The following is an 11374-nucleotide window of genomic DNA, read 5'->3' on the forward strand; positions in this document are numbered from 1 at the left end:
ATCGTCCTTTGCTACTGTTAATTTCCATCCTCTCCCCCTTTTTCTTTTGTTGTCACAGTTTAAATTTGGTTTTATTGTGTTCTTGGTGGGGCTGTTACTTGTGTTTTTGTTTTGTTTTGTTCTTTGAATTTGTTTGGAAAGCCCCCTTTAGTATTTCCTGGAGTGGGGGCTTTCTGAAGATAAATTCCCTCATCTTTTCTGTATTTGTGAATGTTTTTATTTCTCCTTCATACTTGAAGGATAGCTTTGATGGGTATGGTATTCTTGCCTGAAAGTTCCTCTCTTTCAGGTCTTTAAATATTGGGGTCCACTCTCTTCTAGCTTGTAGAATTTCTGCTGAGAAATCTGATGATAATCTAATGGGCCTTCCTTTATATGTTGTATTCTTCTTTTCCCTGGCTGCCTTGAGAATTTTTTTTTTTTTGTCGTTGGTTTGTGCCATCTTCATTATGACGTGCCTTGGAGTAGGTTTGTTGTGGTTAAGAAAACTCGGTGTTCTGTTTGCTTCTTGAATTTGAGGCTTTAGTTCTTTCCATAGGCTTGGGAAGTTCTCTTCTATTATTTGTTTGAGTATATTCTCCATTCCATTTTCTCTCTCTTTTCCCTCTGATATACCTATGATTCTTATGTTATTCTTTTTGATGGGGTCAGACAGTTCCTGTAGGGCTTTCTCATTTTTTTATTTTTGAGTCTCTTTCTTCTTCTCTCTGTTGTGCCTCAATTTGCTTGTCTTCTATTTCACTAATCCTACCTTCTATCTGGCCTGTTCTATTAGCTAAGGTTGTTACCTCATTTTTTAGCTCGTGAATTGAGTTTTTCATTTCTGTTTGATTTGTTTTTATAGTTTCAATTTCTTTGGTAATATATTCTTTGTGTTCTTTGAGTTGTTTTCTGAGCTCCCTAAATTGCCTTTCTGTGTTTTCTTGTATATCTCTGAGTATTTTTAGGATTTCTATTTTAAATTCTCTGTCATTTAGCTCCAAGTTTTCCAATATATTAAATTTTTTCTCCATAGATTTTTCCTTATCTATCTGTGTTACCTCTCTATCTTTTGTATCCATGGTATTCAATTTCCTTTCTCTTAATGGCATCTTGATTGTTAGCTTGAATGAGATCTTGTTGATAGCACTAATGAGAATTAATAAAGAATAAAAAGTAAAAAAAATGGAAAAAATTTTGGAAAAAAAAGAAAAAAACCCAATAACAATTTATTATTTCCCCCCCTTTTCTTTCTTCTCTTCCCTTCCTCTCCCCTCCTCCTTAGGAAAATATTGTGATGACCTGTGAATTATATTATGCTAAATGGAACAAAAACTGCCTATCACGGAGGGCCTGAGTTGGGGGGAAGTGTTCAAGGGGCAAAAAAGGAAGTAGGGGCCTACAAAATGCAAAAAAGCAAAAAATTATGGTCAAGTATAAAATTATTTGCTTTTAAGTGATGGTCGACTAAGAGATATAATGAAAGGGATAAGAGGGAAACAGAAAAAAGGAGAAAAAAATATTGTATTAAGTGGAGCAAAGACTAAATAGAATGGAGATCCTGGGTTGGGAGGAATGCTAATGAGTTAAAAAGTGAAGTAAAAAATACCCAAAATGCCACAAAAAAAAAACTTGTGTCCCAAATTAAATAATTTTTTCATGATTGAGGATTGAATGAGAGGAAAAGTAAAAGGAGAAAAGAAGAAACTAATAGAAAGGGAGAAATAAGAAAAATTGGAAAAAGAAAGGAATAAAAAAAGGAAAAGAAAAAAAACAAACAGAGAGATTGAGAGAGAGTTAAGGGTTTTGGAGTGTAACCCTCATGGAGAGTAAGGAAGAAGAAAAGAAATAAAATGTAACACTTATGGGTAGTGTAGTTCAAGAAAAGGGAAGAATAAGATGGGCAGAGAATAAAAGGACCAAGGTGGAGGAAATAGAAATAATAATAATAAAGGCAAGAAGATAAAAGTAACAAAAAAAAATAGTGGAACAAATTATAAAGTCTGTGGATTTTTCTTGATTTTGAGAGGTTAACTTCTTCCTTTTTCTTTATTCTCCTTCTTCCTGTTTGGTGACTCTGTACCCCAGGCTCTGCTCCTGTGTCACGCTTAGGTAGGGATTTGCAGTTGATGAGATTCTACGGCAATGTCATATATTTGGCTTCAGTCTCGTTGGTAGTCAAGGCTTGTTAGCATTTGCAGGCTCCGACAATGAGAGAGTCTGTTTTCCCGGAGCCTCTCTCCTAGTCTCCCCTTCCTGAATTAGCAGCCTGATGATCCAGCTATGAGGCTGCTGCTTCCTCTGCCTGGGGAGTAAGAGGCTCCAAGAGCTGGCAAATCCCCACTCTAACCCCACTCAACACAGGGCTCTGGGTAAGGCTCTGGCAGTCAGATCCGCCAGCGTCATCAGGCAGGGCTGGGAGTCAATTGCTCTCAAGGTGACTTTCAATGAGCCTCTAGGCCTGTTCAGCAAGCCTAGCACTCTGTGGGACCACTCTCCCCGGGCTTTCTGCACTTTGTAGCCTGTTTTGGCTGGGAAGAAGATGCCCTATTTATTGCCTGCAGTACAGGTCTTAACATCTGCCAAGTCCCTCTTTTTAGCGTATATCCCTGAGTATGAAAGCTCTGTCAATCAGAAGTTGCCCCCACCCCTTTAGCAAGAGGCAGTAAAGAACATCACGCCTCTTGTCTTGGATCCCTGAACTGAGAGAGATCTTGTCAATTAGAGCCCCGTAGGTCAGTTGGGAGGTGCGCAGACTGTGGGTTAAGCTAATTTCAGTAATTGGATCTGCAGTTGTGCTCCAGGAGAGACTGCAAGCTGTCCGCGCACCCCTCCCCCGAGGCTTGATTGTTAGCTTGAATGGCTGGGTGAGGTGCTCTGCCCACGGAGAGAAGCTTGGGCGTAGGGAAGTTCGCTTTGGCGCACTCCCTGCTTGCCACTGGCGGTTGGGGTGCTCTGGGCTCACGGATGAATGGGGTGCTCTGGGCGCATGAGCAAGTGGGGTGCTCTGGGCACGCCTGTGGCTGGGGATGCTCCTGGCGCACCAGCCCACAGCACAGGGCACGGTTTCTCATGGCACGCGGGCTGCCGCTCCCAGAGTGCGGGCGGGCAGTTGCTTGTGTGGGTTGACTCACCACAGGCACACTCCCTCCTCGGCTTGAATGAACATCAGTGCTGCAGTTAGCTTCCTCCACATCCTCAGCTCCCTCCCGACTCTCAGTTCCAAGTGAAAGCAGCCCTTTGGCCTTCAGTGTGTGTGGAACTCCTGGATGCTCCAAAGATTGATTTTTCTGTCTCTAGTTGATGAATTTGTTGAAATTTTGGGGAGATCTGTCGGACGCACTGCTCACGGCATTATTTCTGTGACATCACTCTCTAGTACCTTTCAACACCTCCTCATACACACACACCACCTCCACCCTTGTTCCTTTCTTGATTAGAGATCACTTTCACTTACTGTGGTAGACTAGTCAGCCCCAGTGCTCCACATCAGTATTCCTGGATCTCTTTTTGAAAACATAGAGAACTGCATTTCTTTAGCTTCTTGAGTTTAGGCATGGCCATATGTCTTGCATTTACCAGTGAAAAGTGAGTAGAAGTGGGATTTTTTTTTATCTGAGGTCAAAGCATCTTGTCACCAGTGCTCAGTTACACAACCCTCTCCGTCCTCAGCTTCATGGAACCCTTTTCCATAAGTAGGTGTCTTGCTGAACCATCTGAAGGAGGTTAGCTTCCCTGAAAAGTTACACAGAACTGCAGTGGCCTTTGTTAAGTGAAAAACAAAAAACAACAAACTTTTGAATTTCTTTGAAAGCCATTGAGAGTTAGGAGTTGCATGTTACTGCAATATAATTTATCTATCCTAACTAATGCAACAACTGATTAACCATTATTTACTTTTAACCTGTAAGAGATTGGTAGATTAGATCACGCACATCCTATGTAGTATTGACAAACAGGAGTCCTCTCAGGTTATTTCTGTACATGCTAAGTCCCTTTACATATAAGCCTGGCAGCAACCACATAAATTATCTCATTTTAATTCTTACAATATCACAGTGAGATAGGTATTACTACTCACATTCCATGTATAAGCATTACAGACTTTAAGCAACTTGCCCAGGATCACATAAAAGTGGCCAGTGTGGGTATATACCCCCAAAACTCAAAAACATTGGTACATAAAGACACATGCAGCCCCATGTTCATTGCAGCATTGTTCACAGTAGCCAAGACATGGAAACAACCAAAAAGCCCTTTAATAGAAGATTAGATAAAGATGTGGTATATATGCACTATGGAATACTACTCAGCCATAAGAAATGATGACATCAGATCATTTACAACAACATGGATGAATCTTGATAACATAATACTGACTGAAATAAGTAAATCAGAAAAAAACTAAGAACTGTATGATTCTATACATAGATGGGACACAAAATTGAGACTCATGGACATAAATAAGAGTGTGGTGGTTACCAGGGGGAGGGGAAGGGAGGAGAGGGAGAGAGTGGGGGGAGGGGAAGGGCATAAAGACAACCAAATAAAAGGGGACGGAGGGCAATTTGACTTTGGGTGATGGGTATACAACATAATCAAATGTCAAAATGACCTGGAGATGTTTTCTCTGAATCTATGTACTCTAATTGATCAATGTCACCCCGTTAAAAATTGTCTAAATAAAATTTTAAAAAAGAAAATAAAAAGTAGCCAGTGTGGTGCCACAGCCCAGGCTCTTTCCTTTGTCTTCTCTGCCTCCCAGAATGCTTATCTAGATTGGTCCTTTCTCGTTGTATTATTTTATACATATACACTAAAGCTAAAGTCCACAAGGACCAGGTAATTATCTTCCCTTTCTTTGTTAGTGATCTCTACCCTTCTTCTCACCTGAATTCTGAATCAAGTGTCAAATGATATCAGTGTCATAGAAAACAGATATAAAAATGCAGACTATGTGGGGCAAATCTATCCCAGCTTCTGGAAATATCAAACCAGATAATTGGCCAACAGGGTCATCATTGCGTATGAAAACCAAGAAACGCTTTTATGTATTACATAGACTAAACAAACAACAACAAAAAAACAAACCCACATTTCTAAAACTCTAAAAAAGGTTGGCCGCTCTTCTCTTTTTCTAGAAAAGGTGCTTGTAACTAAACCAACATAGGCGTTTATCAGTCCTCTAACTTTATGATCTCCGATAAAGTTTTCACAATTTATTTAGTTATGCTTATAGCCCTGGCTATGCTTAAACTCCCCACATTTGCAGATGGCCTTGCAGTTCAGCACTGGGTTATACACAGGACAGTGAAGCTATATGAGGGCAGAGACCATGATGTTTTTGTTAATTGATACACCTCTGTGGGTACCATGATGCTGGAAGGCAGTAAGCTGTTAGAGACATTTGTTACATTGATAAAGTTAAATAACTCTTGACTACTGACGAAGATTACGAAACAAACACAGAAGTTAGAATGTGGTTTACCAAAATGAAAGAAAGACTTGCTTTAGCCAATCACATGAAGGATTGTCACCTAAGAGCTGGCTGTACAATCATAACTAAATTGTGTAGATTTGTCTGAAGTCCAAATTCAAAAACAGAAAATAATTCCTCCCATTGCATTTAAGCTGAACCTTATGTTTTTGTTTTGTGCATATTAATATTAATAAGAATTATATTACTATTTCCAATATATTTCTTTGATGAAGGAAGGAATTTACATTGGGGGCTTTTAGAGACTTTTGATTGGGGAGGTGCTAGCAGCTGGACTTGGCTTTTGCAAGTGGAAACAAAAGCTAGTTGAAAGAGCAGGTGGTTACGGGGGGGAGGGAATGGGAGAGGGAAAGGGGGAGGGGGAGGGGCACAAAGAAAACAAGATAGAAGGTGACAGAGGACAATCTGACTTTGGGTGATGGGTATGCAACATAATTGAACAACAAGATAACCTGGACTTGTTATCTTTGAATATATGTATCCTGATTTATTGATGTCACCCCATTAAAAAAATAAAATTATTATAAAAAAAAAAAAAAAAAAAAAAGAGCAGGGGACATGCACTGCAAAGCCAGATGCCAAAGTAGCAAGGCTGTTTGCTGAAGCCTAGGTTCCACTTTGAAGGCAATCACCTGGCTCAACAACACCCCTGGGGCAACTGCACTGCTAGAATTATCCATTGCTTCTTTTTTTTTTTTTTTTTTTTGTATTTTTCTGAAGCTGGAAACGGGGAGAGACAGTCAGACAGACTCCCGCATGCGCCCGACCGGGATCCACCCGGCACGCCCACCAGGGGCGACGCTCTGCCCACCAGGGGGCGATGCTCTGCCCCTCCAGGGCGTTGCTCTGCCGCAACCAGAGCCGCTCTAGTGCCTGGGGCAGAGGCCAAGGAGCCATCCCCAGCGCCCGGGCCATCTTTGCTCCAATGGAGCCTTGGCTGCGGGAGGGGAAGAGAGAGACAGAGAGGAGGGGGGGGTGGAGAAGCAAATGGGCGCTTCTCCTATGTGCCCTGGCCGGGAATCGAACCCGGGTCCCCCGCACGCCAGGCCGACGCTCTACCGCTGAGCCAACCGGCCAGGGCCTATCCATTGCTTTTTAAAAAGAAACAGTTCTTTATTTGGTTAGTCTGACTTCAATGTATGTATTTAATGATGAAGGTAAAAGATAAGTCACTGGAGAGACTTAATCAAGGATATATAAGTCTATATAGTAGATATTATAAAGATGTAAGACATATCATACTTGTATAAATGTATGCCATGAGGCCCTGGCCAGTTGCTCAGTCGGTTAGAGTGTTGTCCTAAAATGACAAGGTTGTAGGTTCGATCCCTGGTCAGGGCACACACAGGAAGCAACCAATGAATGCACAACTTAGTAGAACAACAAATGAATGCTTCTCTTCTCCCTCCCTTCTTTCTTCTTCTTTCCGTCTCTCTAAATTAAGCCCTAGCTGGATAGCTCAGTTGGTTGGAGCTTCATCCTGAAGTGCAGAGGTTGCTGGTTTGATCCTGGGTCAAGGCACATACAGGAACAGCTCAATGTTCCTGTCTCTCTCTGTCTCTCCTTGCTTCTCTCTGAAAAAAAAAAAATGTATGCCATGGGTTTAGCTCTAGGAATCTACAACTTGCTATGAATGTGACTGCTCTCAGCTATGAATCCATAGCTCAATTTCCTTTCTGCAGGTAGTTGTTAACGTGTGTAGTTTGAAGGAGAGGTATAAATAAGTGTTCTGTCCACCAGAGTCATAAAGAACGGGACTGTGGGCAGGGGCGTGCATAGGCAGCCACCTTGTGAGCTCCTTGAAGACAGTCCACATCAGACTAATTTTTTAAAATTCTTATAGCACTTGGTCTTGCATTACATAGGTGTCTAGTAAGTGGCTGTCAAGTAGAGCAAATATATACTAGTACCATGTAATAAAGCTAAGTTTTTATTTGTGCAGACTCAACAACAAATTGATTGCTGTCCTATTTTTCTTTATTAAAGACTATTTTTAGAGCAGTTTTACATTCATAGTAAAATTGAAAGCAAAGTACAGAGACTTTTCTGCAAAGCCCCTGGCCCCTACACCAGCACAGCCTCCCCCATTATTAGCATCCTGCAGCAGAGTGGTACATTTGTTACAATGGATGAACCTGCACTGAGACATCGTGATCACCCAAAGTGCCTAACTTATTACTTCAGGGTTCACTGCTGGTGGTGTACATTCTACCGGTTTGGGCTGTCAGCTTTTAGATTATGGGAACTTGTTGGTTTTGTTTTTTAAATCTATTGGGTTTAGTTTTAGACTTATTAGAAATACTTAGTTATTGGCCTTGGGCCCACACTCCACCCATCTGCGGACACTCGCCCATTGCCACTGCCAAAATGTCTACAGGCACACTTGTAGGTTCAAGTGCTGCCTCTGACAGTAATTGAAGACTTCAGCAGACACAGAATCAAGTGGGTGGGGTGGAAGACATTATGAGAGTCAACGTGGATAAGGTGCTGGAAAGAGATCAGAAGCTTTCTGAATTAGGTGACCATTGCAGGCAGGAGCTTCCCAATTTGGAACAAGTGCTGCCAAATTGAAGTGAAATGAAGAAATACAAGATGTGGGCCATGGGGATTAGTGTTGTGGTTATCATCATCATCATCATCATCATCATTGTGTGGAGTTTCTCTGAGAAGAACCAGTGAACTCCAGCCTGCTATCCAGAAACCTATTCAAGACTTTGACTTAGAACCTGCTATATTATCAAGTTTACATACCGTAATATCTAAAATGATTATTTTCTGTTCATTAATATAAAGTTGATTTTTAGAAAATGTGCCTTTTTAAAAATACGCAATCCAAACTAGAAGTATAGTCAGCCCAGCCCACATTTTGCACAGTGCCCTTACAAATTTACATATGGGCTGGCAAAAAGGATTTTTTAAGTCCCAGAGTGTTATAATCTAGAAGTAACATTGTCTGATTAATCACTGTTAAGTCCAATTAAGAGGATGTATTTCCATGTTAGCTATCCTCATCATATAACCTTATCTTCAGAACCACATTTTAAACCTTTAATCAGATTTCCAGTTTGTGCCTTTCAGAGACAACACTACTGTCTAACTCAAATCTGTGATAATAACGAACACTACTGTCTAACTCAAATCTGTGATAATAACAGGTTATGTGTTATTTTGCAACTTTTCTGATTCCCTGTAAGAGAACCCTCTGCTGTTTATAAGCACTACTAACTCTTTTGCTACATTTAAAATAAGATGCTGGTAAAGAATTTTTGCTCTTACATTATATACAAAGATATTGACTCTCTTGTTATTGTTTTGTATAACTTGCTAAACATATTTTAATTAGAAAGTAACATCTTTAAAGCCTTTTTATAGACCTATGGCTATAACCAAAGTTTCTGTTTTGCAAAAAAGTTAAATCTTTGTAAAATGTCCTTAAGTCTGTTCCTGACAGATAACTTCTGAAAAGTGACCAATAAAACCAAGGTGCCTTTCCGAATTAAAATTGTACTGTTATGAAAATTCTGCATCCTGACAGGCCTTTGGTGCCTTTATAATATGTAGGTGGCACAACTCCCCTTCCTAGTCATTACTTTTTCCTGGGATTAGAGAAGGTCTGTGCTAGACCCTGACCATCTCATACTTAGAGACAGATTGCAGAATACCAGCTGTGTACTCCACCGTGTTTCTAAGAATTACATGAGCAACAATTTTGTAGCCTTCAAGCCAGACCATCTGTGAACTGGTCATTACTTGGCCCAGGCCTCACAGAGTAGCTTTTTGGAGTTTGTTTCTATTTTTATTTATATTCCACTTCCTAAATCTGTCTTCTAAATTATGCTTTCAATTAGCATTGGTCAAGGGTGGCTGACTTTTCACAGAGGATAACTAACCAGAGACACTGTCTTTGAGGTACTGTCTGCCCAAAATGCTGCTTTGTAAATAGTTGTAATCTGAGACATTTATTGAGACTTTCCACATCAGGTTGTATGGCTTAAGGACAGGAATTCAGGTACAAATGAAAACAGGCAGCCCTGGCCAATTGGCTCTGTGGATAGAGTGTAAGCCTTGCATGCAGATGTCCTGGATTCGATTCCTGGTCAGGGCACACATGAGAAGCTATCATCTGTTTCTCTCCTCCTCCATGTTTCCTTCATGTTTCTCTCCTTCTTCTCTTCCGGTAGCCAGTGGCTCACTTAATTCAAGCATCAGACCCTGGTACTGAGGATAGCTTGGTTGGTCTGAGTGCATCAGCTCCAGGTACTAAAAATAGCTTGGTTGAGTCAAGCATCAGCCCCAGATGAGAGTTGCCAGGTGGATCCCAGTCAGGGTGCATGTGGGAGTCAGTCTCACTCTCTCCCTCCCTCTCACAAAAAAAAAAGAAAGAAAAGAAAAGAAAACAGGCAAGGAGGCACTGAAGGAGAAATGCAGAGGTTTCCTGCTCTGTGGCCTTTTGTACTGGAATAGTCTAAACTTCTTTTTCACGTGCTAACATGTGACTTATAAAGCAACAACAATGGAGGCACACCAGGACATGGGGTCCATTTCTTTGGTATCTGTTCCCCTGACAGCACTGAAATGATGTAATATTTAAAACAGGCCCAGTTGTGAGAAAAAAGCAGCGGACAGTGTTGGGACGTTATCCCCCTGTCCCACCCCCCGCCCCGGCTCAGGGTCTCTGGCCGGTGTGCCACTGAAACTTTGGTGCTCTCTTTGCAGCTCAGCCCCATGTAACCCACTGGCTCCTGCATTAACCAGGAATACCTCACTTGTGTCTGTGCACTTAGCTGGGAATTTTCCCACTGTCACGAACTAGATAAAGTGTTTGTAAACATAAAAAACAAATACTTAGCTATCAAAATTTTAAATTTCAAGATAATCACAAATTTGCAGAAAAATTAGAGCTACAAAACAAAGAAATATTTCTTTCTCTGAACTATTTCAGGGAGTGAGTGCTGCCCTGATGCCCCATCAACCTGAAGTTTTTAGTGTAAATTCTTTCCTACTATCACCAGTATTCACCGGACCCAGTACCACTCCCCCCCTCCCCTCAGCCTCAGGATACTAACATTGTTGATACACTGTTGCCCTCTAATCCTCAGAGCCTATTCAGGATTCTCCTGTTTATTCATCAGTGCCTCAACTTTATAGCAAAAGGATCTAGTCTACAATTATACATTGCATTCAGTTATAGCCCAGTTTCCCTTTTTTTCCTGTTGCAAATAGCTTTTCAGTTTTTCTTTGGTTTTCATGAGCCTGACATACTTTGAAGTGTATGGGACAGTTACTTTGTATATAGAATAGCCCTCGATTTTCATCTACCACTATACCGCTCTTGTGATTTGATTCAGGTTCTAAATCTTTGGCAAGAATGACACAGAGGCGGTGCTCTGTTCTCTTTGAGTCCTAAGAGGTGGTGCATGATTTCAGTTTGTCCCCATACAGGCACTGTTCAGTTCCATCGCTGATGATAATGTTCTCCAGGCTTCTCCATGGCAAAGTTACTAGTTCTTCCCTTTCTAATGAATAGACATTCTGTGGGGGCGATGTTTATAACTATGTAAATATCTCATTTCTCGCCCGAGTTTTATTGATTTATCAAAATGTAAGTTTTCATGGGTCCCTATTTTATTTGCTCTGTTAAATCTATTTATATAATTATTTTTCTTAATGCTGAAATTATCCTGCATCTGGCACTAAGAGCTCATTCATGTGTGATTCTGTGGGGTTTTTTGTTTTTTTTTGTTTTTTTTTTTACATGACTATATCGTTCTTTGAATACTTTATTTGATTTCTGGCACAAAAATGTGTTTCAGGCTCATGTTGTACTTCACCTGCCCCAATACTGGAATTAGCCATTTCTATAAAGATCCCTAGTTCCATTTAGTAGAGGAGTCAATA

General features: G+C 40.8%; 1 pseudogene; it reads left to right on the top strand.

Moving 5' to 3' along the window:
* Positions 1-7843: 7843 nt before the first annotated feature.
* LOC136398401 (vesicle-associated membrane protein 3 pseudogene) lies at positions 7844-8155 on the top strand (annotated as a pseudogene).
* The last annotated feature ends 3219 nt before the right edge of the window (positions 8156-11374 follow it).

The sequence above is a fragment of the Saccopteryx leptura genome, chromosome 3 (genome assembly GCF_036850995.1).
Source record: "Saccopteryx leptura isolate mSacLep1 chromosome 3, mSacLep1_pri_phased_curated, whole genome shotgun sequence".
NCBI classification, from domain to species: Eukaryota; Metazoa; Chordata; class Mammalia; order Chiroptera; family Emballonuridae; genus Saccopteryx; species Saccopteryx leptura.